This window comes from Choloepus didactylus, chromosome 9, assembly GCF_015220235.1.
Source record: "Choloepus didactylus isolate mChoDid1 chromosome 9, mChoDid1.pri, whole genome shotgun sequence".
NCBI classification, from domain to species: domain Eukaryota; kingdom Metazoa; phylum Chordata; class Mammalia; order Pilosa; family Megalonychidae; genus Choloepus; species Choloepus didactylus.
In genome coordinates, this window is record NC_051315.1 from 127,907,262 (window position 1) to 127,922,545 (window position 15,284).

At 52.1% G+C, this 15,284-nt stretch overlaps 1 protein-coding gene across 1 annotated transcript in view; it reads left to right on the forward strand.

The window, feature by feature from the left end:
- The first annotated feature begins 1,042 nt into the window (after positions 1-1,042).
- Positions 1,043-15,284, forward strand: part of SH3BP4 (SH3 domain binding protein 4) — a 114,301-nt gene continuing 100,059 nt past the window's right edge. The window contains exon 1 of the mRNA XM_037849636.1: positions 1,043-1,222. The gene's annotated coding sequence lies outside the window, so the exon portion shown is untranslated. The remainder of the gene's footprint in view (positions 1,223-15,284) is intronic.

A 15,284-nucleotide genomic window follows, 5' to 3' on the forward strand; every position in this document is an offset into this window, starting at 1 on the left:
GCTGAACGTTTATGGAGCGCCTACTGCATGCCAGGCTTGTTCCGGGCGCCAAGAACACAGGCGTGCGCAGACCAGAGAAGTTTCAACAATAGCCCCCGGCAACCGCTTTGTATTCTGCTTAGCAGCAAGTTCGTCTTCCTTCGTAACTGTTGATGTGACTGCCTTTTTCCTCCTTCCTAATTCCTAATTTTTGCATTTGCCCCACTAGGTCGCACGCTGTCTCCCACGGAGTAGGTCCTGGACAGATAGGTGCTGTGTGCGGGGGACGCGGGTGGGCAGGGTGGGCGTGCGGGGAGCCAGAAGGTCGCGAAAAACAGCCGCATCCGGTGCGCTCAGAACCAGGGGCTACGATCGCGGCGCGCCCAGCGGCCCGGAACCCGCTCCCAGGTCAGGGTAGGGAGGACGGCGAGGCGTGGACGCGGGAGCACCGTCTCCCCCACGCGCTCCGCGACGCCGGCCGCCCGGGCCCCGCCCCTGCGCGCTGACGCCCCGCCCCTGCGCGCCCAGGCCCCGCCCAGTCCCATTACCTCCCGGGCGGCCTCGCCTCGAGCTCCGCCCCTCCGCGCGCTCCCCGTCCCCGTCCACCCGCCCGCGGCCAGGTCTACCCCGCCTCCGCGCCTCGCCCTCGACCTAATGCCTCCCTGCGGCCTCGGTGTGGGCGCGCCCCTCCCACCACCCTCCGCGAGAGGCCCCGCCCCCGCCCTGCCTCCAGGCGGCCCGGGCCTTGGCCACGCCCATTCCGCGAGCGCCCCGCCCCCGCCGCCCTCGGGGACCCTCCGTTAGAGGCCCCGCCCCCACGCCCGCCCCGCCGCCGAGGCCCCGCCCCCGCCTCCCCGCCGCCGAGGCCCCGCCCCTCCGCTCGCGGCCCCGCCCCCCTCCCCGCCGCCGAGGCCCCCGCCCCTCCGCTCGCGGCCCCCGCCCACCCTCCCCCCGCCGCCGAGGCCCCGCCCCTCCGCTCGCGGCCCCGCCCCCCTCCCCGCCGTCGAGGCTCCGCCCCTCCGCTCGCGGCCCCGCCCGGCGCGGGGACCGCCCCTCCGCCCGCGGAGGCTGGGGCCGAGCGCTCCAGGCACTCTCCGCGGTCCCGGCCGGTCTCTGTTGCCGCCGTCGCTGCCGCCGCCGCCGGGCGGAGAATCCCGCGGAGCCGCGCGCGTCCCTGGCCGGGCCGAGCCGCCGGACCGCGAGGAGGAGCCGCGGGCGCCCGCGGGGACGCAATGCGAGCCAGGTAGGAGCCCGGGCTGGCCCGGCGGGCGGACTCGGGGCGCCGCTGCGCGGCGGAGGCGCGATCCCCAGCGGGCTCCTTTCAGCCCCGCGCCCCGGCCTCGCTGCCTCCGGCGCCGGCGCCCCCCGCGTCGGCCGCACTCGGCGGGTGGCGCTCGGCGGGCTTGCAGACCGTGCGCCTCGATCTTTCTCCCCGCCGCCTGAGTTCGGGGCTCCGGGGTGCCCGGGCGCGTCTCGCTCCGGGCGGCTGCGAGAAAGCCTCGCTCCCCCACCCCCGGCGCGCGGTGCCCCCCTGGGGAGACGGGCGAGGGCCGGGGTTCCCGGGCGGGGAGCCGCACTCGGAGCCCCCCGCGTGCGCCGGAGAGTCTCCCCTCCCCAGCGGCCGGACGCGTCCTGGGGCACGAATCGGGGGGCGCGCTCAGCTCGGGGGGGGGTCGTGGGGGCTCGGATTTGTGGAGGGGCCGAGGCGCCCTCGTCGCGCTGCTTTGGTGGGGAGGAAGGGCGCGCGGCCCCGGTTTAAACTTGTTGGTGACAATGCATATTTCAACTTCTTCGGAGATCCCTTATTTGAATAAAAACTCCGGTTCTGGCATCGCCGACCGCTGACCAGGCAGCCGCGAGGTGTCAGCGCCGCGGCCCGCGGCTGGGGAAGAGCCGGGAGGGAGGCAGGTTGTCCCTTTACCCCGTTTACGGGAAACCCGCTCCTCGGTGCGGACTGTGGTGGTTTGGGATCCCAGCCCTGTCCCGGCGGTGCCCGGCCCGGAGCTGGCCAGGAGGACGGGCCTGCAGCCCTCACCCTGGACCTCGGTCCCCAGAGCGGCCCACGGAGAGGGGCAGCCTTGAACCCGGGTTGTGGGGCCTCACCAGCCAGAGATCAGAAAGGGGAGTATAGGGTTGGATTTTATTCGTGCCTTTTCTTTCCAGGTTAGTGCACCAAAATCAGTGCTTGTGTGCTTTATCAGCAATAATGATAAAGTTCGTTTAACTTTTGTTCTGATTACAAAGACAAGGTATACTCATGGTAGGAAACTCGGACTTAAAGAAAAATAGAAACAGCAACACAGAAGCCATACCTGATCCTATATTCCTACCAGCCCTTAAAATTTTTACATAATTGGGATTTCAGTCTTGCAGATTTAATCATAAAGCTGTAACTGGAGCCTGGTGAGACAGCCAGCCAAACCTTCTTGCCTTCTTGCCTACACTTAATTCCTTTTTGCAACGCTTGCCAGCCCCACCCCCTTTCTAAATGTGATTGTCTCCGAGGACCAAAGTTTGGGGATCCACCCCGGTAGTCCCAGCTGGCCATCTCGGCTTAGAACACCCAGATCCCAAAATGCATGTTGCCTCTGGCCTCTCCCTGGGGTTTTGGTTCCCTGCCTTGTCAAAATGAAGCTAATGATTCTCAATCTGCTTCTCGGGGCCGCCGTAAAAATTAATGGGTGGTTTGTAAAGCATTTGGACATCCTTGGATGGACAGCGGCTGTACTTTACATGCTGGGAAGCGTTTTGTTGTTCTCCCTTGCTGTCGTCATCACATTAACCAGCCTACCTCCACCTGGCCACCCTGACCAGGAAACGACTCCAGGAACGTGTGATGGAGACTGGACAGAACGTTCCTGGTTCCTTGCTCCACGCAGCGGGAGCCAGGCCCAAGCGCTCAGCAGGGGGTGAGTGTGGAAGGAGACAGGGTGCGCTCAGATGGCCCGGCCTCTGCTTTGTGCATGTGGGCGGATTTAGAGAGGGGTTTATTTAGAGAGAGGTTTCCTAAAAGCAGGGGTGTCAGGGTCTTGCTTGTCCCTCTGGGGCAGTGTCGAGGCCGTGCTGACCAGACTGAACAGTGAGTGGGGGAGAAGGGCTGGTAGACTGAACCAACCTGGCTTCCAAGGGACTCGTTTTACGGCCCACTTGTTTACTCGGTGAATGATGACAAGCTGTGAGGCCGGGCCACTGGGCCCTGAGAGGCTTCTGCAAGCTCCAGGTTTTGTTTTCCCTGCATCCTTTTGAAACAGTTAAGAGGGACCCATCCCATTTGTTAATTTCAGATACTGAAAGCTGAGCCAGGAGAGCTGCCTCACAGACTGCCTTTTGTTTCCCCTGCAAAGAAAGCAGGGGCCGAAGATCCTCTTTCTGTAAGAGTCTGGTGGGCTCCAGGTGGTCATTTGATGGTTTCATTTTTTAAAAAATTGTTGCTCCCACCAAATCCATTCATCTGGCCAAGGTGTAGTAGCTGATGGCAGCTCAGGGCAATTTGCTTCCGCGTCTCCTCTGGAAGGACCCAGAAGGTGGGCGTGGATAAGTTGCTTATAGTGTCCTTAACCTGGTTTTTTATTGTCTGTTAATATTTATGGTTCTCAATTTTTCTCTGGGAGGGGAGGACGCGGGGGTTGTCTTGGCTTTTCTCCTGTGCCCTTTGCTTTCTGGTTACCTGGCTGGCAGCCTGGAACTGTTTCTCTCTGGGCTGTTTTAACACTTTTTTTTTTTCTCATTCTAATGTTGGTTTCTAGTCTGGTAGCAAGGTATGCTAATGAATATCTCGGGTCCTGGGAGGCCTCTCCTGTGTTTAAATCCTAGGATGAAAAATGTGTTGCAAGTGATTGAGCTCTCCCTTCTTCCCGCGTAGGGGGTCACTGGCTTCCATCAGCTTCTTGGAGGACCCTTGACCCAAACAAGATTAACAGCCAGGGAGTTCACCCCTCTGTGATCACATCCCTGGCTCTGGGCAAATCTCAGAGACTCCCTGTTTTAGGTACCAGCCCTGTTCACCGTACAGAGGCTGCTGTTCAGCACGTGGGTCCTGGGCCAGCCACGCTGGTTTCCCGCAGCTTTGTGATTTTCAAAAAGTCGACACCTGAATCGGGCCGGGCTGCAGTTTTCCTTCGGAGATTGGCACTAAGATCTCTTTGTCCCCAGGCTCCTGCCTGACAACCAGTGATCAGGAAGAAGCCCCCACGTGGGAGAGTAGACTTTGCCGCGTGTGTACTGGACAGCCTTTTGGCTTGGCCGGGTTGGAGACTCGGGTCATCCAGCCTTACACCTGAGTTCCAGCCCCCTCGGTCCCGGGCTCTCAGCTCTTTGTCCATCAGAAGTCCCACATTCTGCCCTCAACCTGTGAAGGAGTGACAGGAAAGGAAAAAAAATTCACCAAAACCCGAAACACCCAGCGAACAATCAGACTCTTTATTCCGTTCCTTCCTGGGAGCCTGAGCAGCTGCTCTTGGGCCCCAAGGGACTGCGTTACATAAGGCGGCACCCGATGCCTTCATGACCAGCGTCTTAGGGGAAGGCATCGTTTCCAATGGACAGCCTTTGGAAGGCAAGGGAATGCAGAATGGGTTTGAGAAATAAAGGGTGTGTGTGGTGTGTTTTAAGGGGGGAAGGGTGAAATCCCATGCAGCCTTCACTGGCCAGGTGAGGGACACCTTCTTAATCCATCACTCAACAAGTACAGAATTGTAGGGAGTCAGACGGGGACTGAGGTCATCCCATTTAAGTAGAGATTTGGCTGATTTTAGGGGTAGAAATGGGTCTCATTTATTGAGGGCTGACGATTTACCTAGCCCTGTTTGCACACCTCATAGAATTCTCACAAATACTAGGAGGGGTTCCATTCTATAGTGAAGTTACCAGAATTTTAAGTAACCCCGACAACCTAACAGTTCAGTAAGTGCTTGAGCTGGGATTTGACTCTGGGTCTCCCTGGCTCCAGAGCTCTTACTCATCCCTCCCAGTGTGCTGAAATTAAAGAAACAAACGGTCTCCACCTCACATTTTGGTAGCCTTAAGACAGGCATGAAAATAGCCTGCCTCTGTCCACAATTAGAAAACAGCTTGTACTCTGGAGGTGATGAAATCTTCAAGAGCTGTGAAGCTGCCCCAGCCTTTATAAAAGCATGCATGATGTTCTGAAGCCAGTGGTCTGCCTGCTGGATAAAGCTTGGTTGATTTGGACAGAGGATAGTAATTTCCAAGTTGGGATAACTCAGGATCTGGCACAAAGTTTGCCTTTGCACCTTGAAGAGAGGACATCAGGGGCAGATGAGGTCACTAGAATAAGATTAAGATTATCGGAAGGCTGCCATATAAACTCAAGATAAGGGTTCCATCTTCTTTACAATTGAATAAATGACATACTAATGAGATTATTCTTATCTGCTCAGTAAAAGCTTGTCTCTGAGGAACTCTTTGCTGGTGCCTGGGTGCCTGGCCCTTCTGAACAGATCGAAAAGAATCCTTTAGGGTTCTATGTACTTATTAAATCATTTCCCTTTCCCCCTCTCCTCTCAGTTTGCATTAAGATGGAAAAACCCTTCGCCAGCCATTCTTAGTGGCAAGGCAGCCAGGAAAGTTTGCAAGGCAGCCCAAGAAGGAAACACAAATGTTTCTTTTCCTTTTCTGTTTTTCTTGAACCAAAGGTGTGCTGGTAAACAGCTTTTGAGGAAAAAAACAAAGAGCTTTGATTGTAGAATTTGCCAATTTCCGAGGTGTAAACATTCCCACCAGGGCTGATTTCTGCTATCAGTGTGTGGGCTGGCAACATTTCTAAGTATTTAGGAATGAGCTTGAGCCAGTAAGAGCCTGCTGGTCCAGGACACCTTTCATTACCCTGAGCCCACTAGTCTGAACCCTTTTATCTAATGCATGACATAGTTGCCTCCCTTCTGCTTGGGCAAAGCAGTGCTGGGAAGGAGATTTGTGTGTCATTAAATAGCCTAAATTGACCAGCAAGAGTAGAGTGCTTCAGAACCCAAGACTACACGTTAAAATTACTGGGAGCATTGGAAAAAATCCCTTTTCCAGCTTCCCCACTGCCCCACAAATTGTATCAGACTGTCTGGGGGTGAGGCCCAGAATGCTGCAGTTTTTTAAAGATCCCCAGGAGACTCAAATGTGTGTCCAGGTGTGAACACAGATGCAGGGGATTTGCATAAGGAGAAAATCCAAGAGATAGGTTGGAGCTGGGCAAGGCAGACTCTATCTGAGGCCCAGGGCTTGAGACTTTTTCCTGGTGGAGCCAGGGAAGGGTTTTCAGCAAGAGGTTCAGTGTGTGAGGAGGTGCCAGAGGGGCAGCAGGGGCCCAGGTCTTCTGCATTGTCAATTGTCTGTCATTTCCCCCAGGGATGGTGGCTGACATGTTTTGCTTCTGTGGCATCTTCTGGTCTGAAAGAGGTGTCTCCATGGGAGAAAGAGTCGAGATGAAGCAAGGCAGATTGCTCCGAGTGGCTTTGATGAGCCACACTGGGGTGTTAAAGTAGAGGGTGGGAGTCTCAGGGACCACCCAGGGACTACCTGGGTCAGAAACTCAGCGGCTCAAGGACCCCAGCTGAGGACTTTGTAAGCATCTTGGAGCTTGGTTGCATACACAGACTGAAGTTTTTGTCCAGTATAAATTAGTAGTAAAATAATTTCAGAACATGAGAGCTTTCCTAGGAGGCAGCAAGCAAGTGGGATGGAAACTTCAACTGACTTCGGGAACTAAGGAGAAGCAGGCGAGGCCCCTGGGGTCCCGAATTTAAGGAGGTCTCCTCTCAGGGTGCTGCAGTTGTAAGGCCTGCCCTGCTGATGAGAGAGGGACCCCTGGAGGGAGGGCAGACTCGGGACTCATTGCCGGAGACTTGAACCCGCAAGCCTGGAAGAGCCTGGAGACTTGACGGTGAAAAGCAGGGGCCTGGGCTAGTCACCCCGTGAATTTAGGACAGGGAGGTGTGCCCCTTTAATATGGGACTGGGAGATATTGCAGTTTCTGTATCAAAGTACCACCAACTGGGTTGGCTTAAACCACAGGAACTCACTGTTTCAGTTCTGGAAGCTAGAAGTCCGAATCAGGGTGTTGGCAGGGCCGGGCTTCCCCTGAACTCTGTAGGTTCTGACAGTGGCTGAATCCACAGTGTCTCTGGCTTTGGATAACTCAGCCTCTGCCTCCATCCCATGGCTCTCTTCTCTGTCTGATTCCTACTGACTGTGTCCCAGTTTCCTCATATAAGGACACCGGTCATATTGGGCCTCATTTCTAACATCTCAAAGATCTTATTTCCAAGTAGGATCACATTCACGGGACCTGGGCTTAGGACTTGCACATATCTTTTGGGGGGACACAATTCACCCCGTAACAGAAGGCTAAGGCAGAGCCAGTGCTGGAGGTGGAAAGTTGGGAGAGTGGGGGAAGGGGAGTTGGGAGCCCCATGGGAATGGGGCAGTTCTGGATAGAAATCAGAGAAAGAATGGGCTGAGGACTGGGGACCACTGGGTTTGTTAGAGCTGTGTAATTACGGCCATAAGGAAACTTCTGGAAGAAATAGAGAATATGAAGTGTAGGGCATTCAGAAAAATGTTAGTGATAAAAGAAAGAGGACTGACTTGAGGGTGTCGCGACAGGATGACAGGGGATACCCGGTTGGTTCAGAGGGACTGGGGTTCTGGACTGACATGGACTGGGGCAGCAGGGAGCGAGAGAAGGTTCCCGGGGATGGGGAGTAGGGGGCACAGGTATTACGAGGGAGGGGGATGCGTGTGGATGGTTGTCATGGGGAGGGTGGGTTTTACTGGTTGAAGTACTTCCCTAATACCTTTTCAGGATTTATAAATCTGCAGCTTTTTTTCTGTTACCCTTTGTGGAGGGCTGGCTGGGCGATGCCTTCGTCCTTGAGACTCAACCTGCAGGAACTCATTTGTCCTTCCCAGCGAGGCCCCTTCCTCAGGGAGAACTTTCCCGAGTCCCAGAAGCTGCCCATGTGCCTGCCCTGTCCTGCCACCCCCTTGCTTCCTTCCCGGCCTCCTGCCCTGCTGGACGGGACACTGCTTGGGGGGCTGGAGGAGCCTTGCATTTTACTGATCTCTGCATCTTCAGTGCACAGCAGGCCTTGCCAGACAGTGAATGAAGCGTCCAGTGGATGTCCAGAGATTAAAAAAATTTGCAGATGGAGAGAGGGACTGGCACAGGTGAAGAGTTAGTAACCATATTACAACTCGAATATTCTTTTTAGATGAAGGAATAATTTAAACTTACAATATGTGACTGAAGTCATTTCTGGCTTTAAGCATTCTGGCCTATGAATAATAATGAGCTTCCTTATAAATGCTGACAAGGGGCCGTCTCCATGGTTGTGTGCAATTTAATTTTTAATTTAACGGGGCTTACCCTCACCTTTGTTTATCCATTTTTTATGGCCATTGTCCTTTTTAAAGGGATTTGAATTTTTAATAGCTTTAGGACACAGAGAGGTAAATGGACTATCCTAAAGATGAATACACCTTTAAAAGTTTTTAAATTACCCAAAGAATCGTAGCTTGGATTGAAAGTGGCATCAGACGTGTCCCATGCCTTACTGGAAATGAGAAGTACTTATGTTCAAATCTGAGAAGAATAATTTGAAGGGGGCTAGACCGGTGAGCGGCTTGGTGAGAGTAAAAACACAGTAGCAGCCCTTACTCCGGGCTGGCCTCGCCTTCCCCTTCACTCTGCCACCCCAGTGAGGACCCCCGTGGTGGTTTTGAGAGGTTTAGGAATAGAGAGGAAGGCTCTGTTCCTATTATTATTCTCCTCGGCAGCCATTGGCCATCTCTCCTTTTTAGTGTTGGACCAGGAAGCCAGAAATGTCAAGTTTGGGTCACGTTTCGGTCCCATGTCACAGGGTGTTTGATTCTGGGGTGCTGTCAACTCTGTTATACTGGAGATCGAACCTTGACCTGGCATCAAAAACCGATTCCCTGGGGTCTGTTAGTTGCACACATTTTTGGCTTACATTTAATTATAACCATCCATGATTTCAGAGCTGTTCAATTAGGGGAAAAGCACATGCTCATGCCAATGGATTCTGGGGATTCTCTTGAGTGAAGGGTCTGTTGCAGCTCCTTTATCAGGACGTGTGATGCTGAGAACTGGCCTGGGGTAGTCAGACCTGGAGAAGGAGGAAGCAGGAGCTGTGACCAGTTCATTCTCTGCAGGTGGAAACGTGGGGTTTGTCAGGTTCTTCACTCATATTTTATTTTGTAAATACTTTAAGAGGCTTAGGGAAATTGAGGTTTCAGATAATTGGACATTAATTTAGGTGATCATCTCTCACAGTTGTAGTTACATTCGGGGCCATAAACACTTAAAAGACTCAGTTGCACTTTTTAACATGGGAATTTTTCTGTGGGGTCAAGTTCCACACGCGTTTGTTGGGCCACTGTGTGTCAGGCATCCTGGTGGCTGCGGCCAGAGCCTCCTGGAAATGGCTCGGGTTTTTCTCTTTGCAGTTGATCAAATATGAAGCGGCTTGATTTGTATAACAGAAAGTCATCAAATGTGACTCCACAAAAAACCCACTAAGAATTAAGTGACAAACCATCTTACCGTGTTTTTGTAACATATATTGATGTTTTTTGTACCCAATCCATTGTCAGCGAACAGAGGAGGCTGACATTGTGTTTTCCCAGACTGGAATAGAAGTTCCTTTTTTCAGCGACATCCCCAATGGCTTTTTGTTGGGATCAGTTTCATTTTAGTTGACAGCAATACGGTTGAAGAGCTGGGGCTTGGGAATCCAACACACCTGTCTTTTGGAGACCTGGGCTTCTGTTTACTTCCTGTTTTGACCTTGGCCAATTGTTGGACTCGTTTGAGGATCAGTTTTCCTATATGCAAAATGGTGATGCTACTCCTTGCCTCTTGGGAGGTTTAAATAGGAAATGCGCCCGATGCTTGGCACCTTGTTAACTCTGACTGATAACAGTCCCCTTTTGCCCCGAGTTGGTTTTTGAGCCCATTACTTATCTCCGTGGAGTTCTTCACGACTCGTAGCCTCTTTTGAGTCCATGCAGTCTGGTTTATTCTTAAAATATTAAGTATGTAGAGATTTTTGTGACATTTGACCATCAGAATTACACAGAATGGGGTTTGATATTTTTAGGTGTTCAAGCGGACCTTTCAGATGGGCAGGTTGGCTCAAGGGGCATGATGTGTTCGTGTTTGAATAAAGATGGGGTCCATGGATGCACCAGTTGCCCCACTCCTCAAGTCCCAGGGGCCATTTCCCCAGCCCTGTGGTTCCTGGGACATGAAGACGGCAGACGGCCGTCCAGCCCGCAGACCTGGGGTCCCGCTGTGGTCCTGGCTCCTAGTGTCGGCGACCAGCGGTGAGTTGCTGGAGGTCCGTGGGCCTTGGGCTGCAGGAGAAGGCAGTGCTTGCCCTGCCTGCCTCGAGGGGGGAAGCCTCTTATGTTCTGTGCAAGTACTTTATAAACATATGAATTGTTTGGGGGATAGTTTTCTTGTGATTTTTCTTGCTTCTCTTAAAAAAAAAACCTTTCCACTTAAGTTTTATTTTTTTGATTCTTCAAGTGATTTCGTGTCCATTTTAGAGACATTAGAAAATGCAAAAGGAGAAAAAGTTATGTCAGTGAAATTCTTCCACCCACGGTAACTACTCAGCGTACATTTTCGCTTGAGTCTTTCAGATATTTCCTTAAGCAAATATAAACCTTTGAAACAAAAACGGGATGAGAGAATAGGGCTTGTTTTGTTCACTGTGTGCATGGCACACAGTAATTTTCAGTAAATACTTGTTGAGTGAGTACTGTGGTTTTTAAAACCTAGTTTTTACCCCAAATTGTTGTTGACATGTTTTTAGGTGTGTAAATACACATTGCACCCTCGCTTTTAATATCAAACTTGTATAGGTATGTTCTCTATTTATTTAACAAGTCCTCGTCTAATAGTTTCCAGTAATTTGGAAGTTATCAGCAACACTGCAAGGGAACATCTTGATACATGTATCTTTCAATATGTCAGTTTCTCCTTAGAATGATTTTTTTTTTTTTTTTGCTTTTAATGTGTTTAAATCTATAAAGAACTTCTAATTATATTAAGTGTTGGAGGAATGTATAATTGATCTTCAGAAAAGCGCTTCAAAGTGGAATTACATGGGGGGAGTTTGTAAATCTCACTTGGTGAAATTTAAGATCAGTTTTACTTTCCAGACCCCCTTTGGGGGGAATTGATTGCTGATTGTCCAGAAGCATGTGCTCTGCATTGAGGGCTTTTGCAGGCTGGGGTGGGGCAAAAGAAAGCACAAATGCATCGAGTACACACTCAGTTTTAGGATATGCACAAACATAGCAGTTTCAGAAGCATGAACGTGGAAATAGAGAGCATGTCTTAGAACCCAGGAGAGGTTTCTGTGGGGAGGTTGCTAGCCCCAGAAGGAGATAAATGATGTTTTCCATGTGTTCAGCTTCAAGAACTGTCACAGGCTTCTCCAGGGTCTTGTCACTACGGCGTCACGAGTGATTTGTGGGTCTGTTTCACCTGATCAGCTGTGCAGAGATGGACTGCAATTTGAGCTGTCACATGGCATTGGCAGACTTGATTTTCGGGACCTCTGGCTTCATTAAGAAGAAGAGTTCTTTGTACCTTCCACTTAGGGGAAGGCCATAACTCTGATTTCTGGCTGTGGTCTGGTGGCAAGAGAGGAAAACTAATTTACGGGCAGACTATTTTTTGGCTGCCTTCTGAGTGTGGCTCTGCAGCAGGGGGCCGGGCTCAGCTCCTCTGACCTTGGCACCCGCAGAACCGTGAGTCACCGTCCAGCTCTCACTGACAGGCAGCATGTGGTGCCCCTCTGATGCCCCAGTGAAGGAGGTCTTTGGGAGTAAGGGACTGGCGGTGTCCCCAGATGCCGTTGAAGCTTCCGGAAAGGCAGGGGGGGCTGCATGTTCACTCTGTTTATTAATTCTGGGTGCCAGGTGCCCCGGCACGGAGGTGGGGTTGGGGGGTTGATGGGCCTTGTCCTAGGTGGGACATTTTCCTGGCTCTCTCCCCACCTTCTCTGGTTAACTCTTATTTAACTTAAACTCATTCATTCATTCATTCATTCTCACTCCGAAGCCCCCGCTGTTTGCCAGCTTAGGAGCTGGAGGCACACGCCAGAGACTGGAGCCGGCTCAGGAGTTTGCCGCCTTCCAGGGGAGAGGGGACTTTAGAGAGAAGGTCCGGGTCATGAGGTTGCACTGGGGGGTCAGGACAGGCTCCCCAAAGCAGCTCTGCAAAGTGGGGACCTGCAGGAATGAGTGGGCAAGGAATTGGGCAGGGACCCACGGGGGTGTTTGGGGGCCAGGGGTGGCTGAGTTCTGAGCAGGGTGGCTTTGGTGAGTCCAGGGAACTGAAAGGGGGTCACAGCAGTGACAGCTTTCAGGGATTACCTGGGACGGAGCCCGAGGGGCAGTTGGCTGGGTTGGGCAGGGCCTTTGTGGGCATCCCTCAATTTTGACTTTGTATCTAAGGTCACTGGGAAAGTTTGATTAAATGAGTGAGAAAGAACCAAAAGCACCCAGGGAGGTGACCTGTCCAGGGAGATGACCTGGGAGGTGGCCTTGGAGGTTTCCCTCCCTCTGGGACCCTGGGTTGCAGCTGGTCATGTCCTGGCTGTAGGTCCACTGGACTTTGAAATCCTTGAAGACAGGGCGCGTCTCGTTCCCATCTGCATCTTCAGGGCTGGGCACCCAGTTGTTGTTTTGTGGGCAGCAAGGAAGGCAGGTGGCTCCGGGACAGCCTTTAGCTTTGAAGCTTTTGCACCGTCAGAATTTCTGTTCCTCTCTGGAAGGACCAATGTGAGATGAGCATAAAATCATCCTCTGGTTAAATGACCCTTCTGAACAGTTTTTAAAAGTTACTTTTATTGTCAAAGACAACCAAGCTCCAGAAACTAAGCAGACTGTTGGATTGTTAAAGGAGTCACAGCATTTTCACATCTCAGAGAGAAAAAGGTATTGATGAGGGATCTATACCTTCCCCGTTTCTACTCCTGGGAAGATGTGAACAGAAGTCTTGTGCTCTGTTAGGGAAACCATCTCCCCTCTACCTCCTCGGTGTGCAGCAAATACTTTTTCAAGATTAAAAAGAAAGAGCTAAAAGCTGGAAAATGCTGTCATAAACACCATATTTGTCATTCGTGAAATTGCCTAAAAATTGGCTGCTTGCTAAGTTTGATTATCATTCTGGGAGGAAAAGGGGTTATTTTCCACTAGTAGTAACATAAAGAGAAGAGTAACAGTGATTCCGGGGTAACGCTGTGTTGAAAGGCTGTGCATAATGGGTTAGTATGCAGTTCAGGACAAAATTACGTTTTACTGCTCAGAAAATTATTTTAAGTTATGCATTATGAGGAAAGTTCAGGCAGGTTTGCTTTGGAACACGCGGGGTTTTTTAGGGTTTGCACTGCTGAGAACTGCGAATGGGCAGCTCTGAGACCTTGTCAATAGGGCCTGAAAGGGAATGTACAAAAGTAAGAACTGTTGTTTGGGTTGCAGGATCTGGGGTGGTTGTCTCTTACTCACCCCCCACACTCTGTTGTCTGTAACAAAATGCAGAAAGTAAACTGTAAATTAAAATGCTCTGGGAGAAAAGAGGAGAAGGGGTAGCACCTAACATTTGTGAAGCACCTCATGGAAACCCGGGGGGGTAGAGAGTCTGGCTCCCATTTTACCGATGATGAAACTGAAGCCCAGAGGCCAATGAGTGTGTTCACTGTGAACTCAGGGAGTGTCTGAAAATACCAGAGAATACATTGTTTTATTGTACTCCTGGGTATTGCCCAAGGGCGCCATTTGCCTAAAAACTTGAATGCCAAGTCTCCACGGGTGTGATACTGTTGCATACACTCAGTATACGTGAGTGATGTGGTCAGGATCATCGAAAACAAACCAGATGCTTCGTGGCAGCACATCAGTTGGTGGCTGTCCTCGGGATGAGCCTGTGGAGGAGCTCAGAGGCCGACAGTAGAGCTCTGTGCCACACAGGCCTTCTCTCGTGGTGTCTGCTTTAGCTGTGTGGCCCGAGGTTTTGGATTCCACACTGACTCCCTTGCACGTTCTGCGTTTGAGGACGTTGGCCTCTGGGACCATTTTGGCTCCCGAGTCTTCCTTCGAATGCCGACACACCAGCCCTCATCTGTGTGGCGTGTTCTCTTGTGTTGCCCCCCTCGTCACCACCCAAGCTGTCGGTTATTGGGTTGAGTTATAATGAGCCTCAGATATTTCAGAAAGAAAGTCATTTTCTCAGGCAGCAAATTGTCCTGACATCAAACTGCAGATATGGCCTGTCTGGCAGAGAATGTATAAAAACTTTGCTCAGTTGAGCAGACATTGTACTTGATAAGAGAAGTTTTAAAAAAGAAACAGACTGCAACCCTGCTGTGCTGACGAGTCGTGTTGATGCATTCCCTCCTTCTCATGCTTGCTGGGCGTCCGTGCGTGACACATCCATGATGCTTACAGGGAGGACAGCGGAGGAGCACTGCAGTAGCCTCATCGTGCTCCAGGCAGTGTCTTAAGCACTTAATCCCCACGACTCATAGGAGGGGAGGGGCTCCTACCATCCCTGTTGAACACACGGGGAAACTGAGGCACTATGGAATTTGCACAAGGTAGTAAGTGCAGCAGGCGGGATTTAAACCAAGGCTTTCACCCATGCACCATTCCGCCTCCTTGAGGGTAGGGAATTCTGTAGGGAACGGGGTCCTTCCCACCTGACAGTGATCCCGACCCAAGGGTGGCCCAGTCCTCTAGGGGGATGGAAAGTGGGGTCTCAGGTGAGATGTGGGGACGGACAGGTGGAAGCCAGGTGGATGGTTTGGGGAGGACCTTTCCAGCCCCTACATCTTGTCCTCGATGCTTGCACCTTCTTGAGACGCACACCTGAGACCAAAAATATTCAGGTTGCTCTCTTTCCTCTTAAAAACAGATCTTTCCATGGTCAGGGACCCCCCCACCCAGCTTCCTTTCCCACAGCCGAGTTTCTGCAGCCTACTGGGCGGCTGGCTCCTTCTCCTCCCCCAAAGGGCCCTCAGGTTCTTGGCCCTCACCTCCGCTGAGGGGGTGTGATGGAAACCTCCCCCCGGACACCAGCGCCCGTGACACTCAGCCCAGCAGACACGCCAGCTCTCCTCCTGTGCCGTGAGGCCGCGGCCCTGCCCTCCTGTGTCACCCCCATGTCCCCAGCAGAATGGTCACTTGTCAGCGGTCAGCCCCATGTCAGACACCTGGTCCAGGTAGATTAGGATCAGGGCTCCTCATGGCCCTGAGCGGCA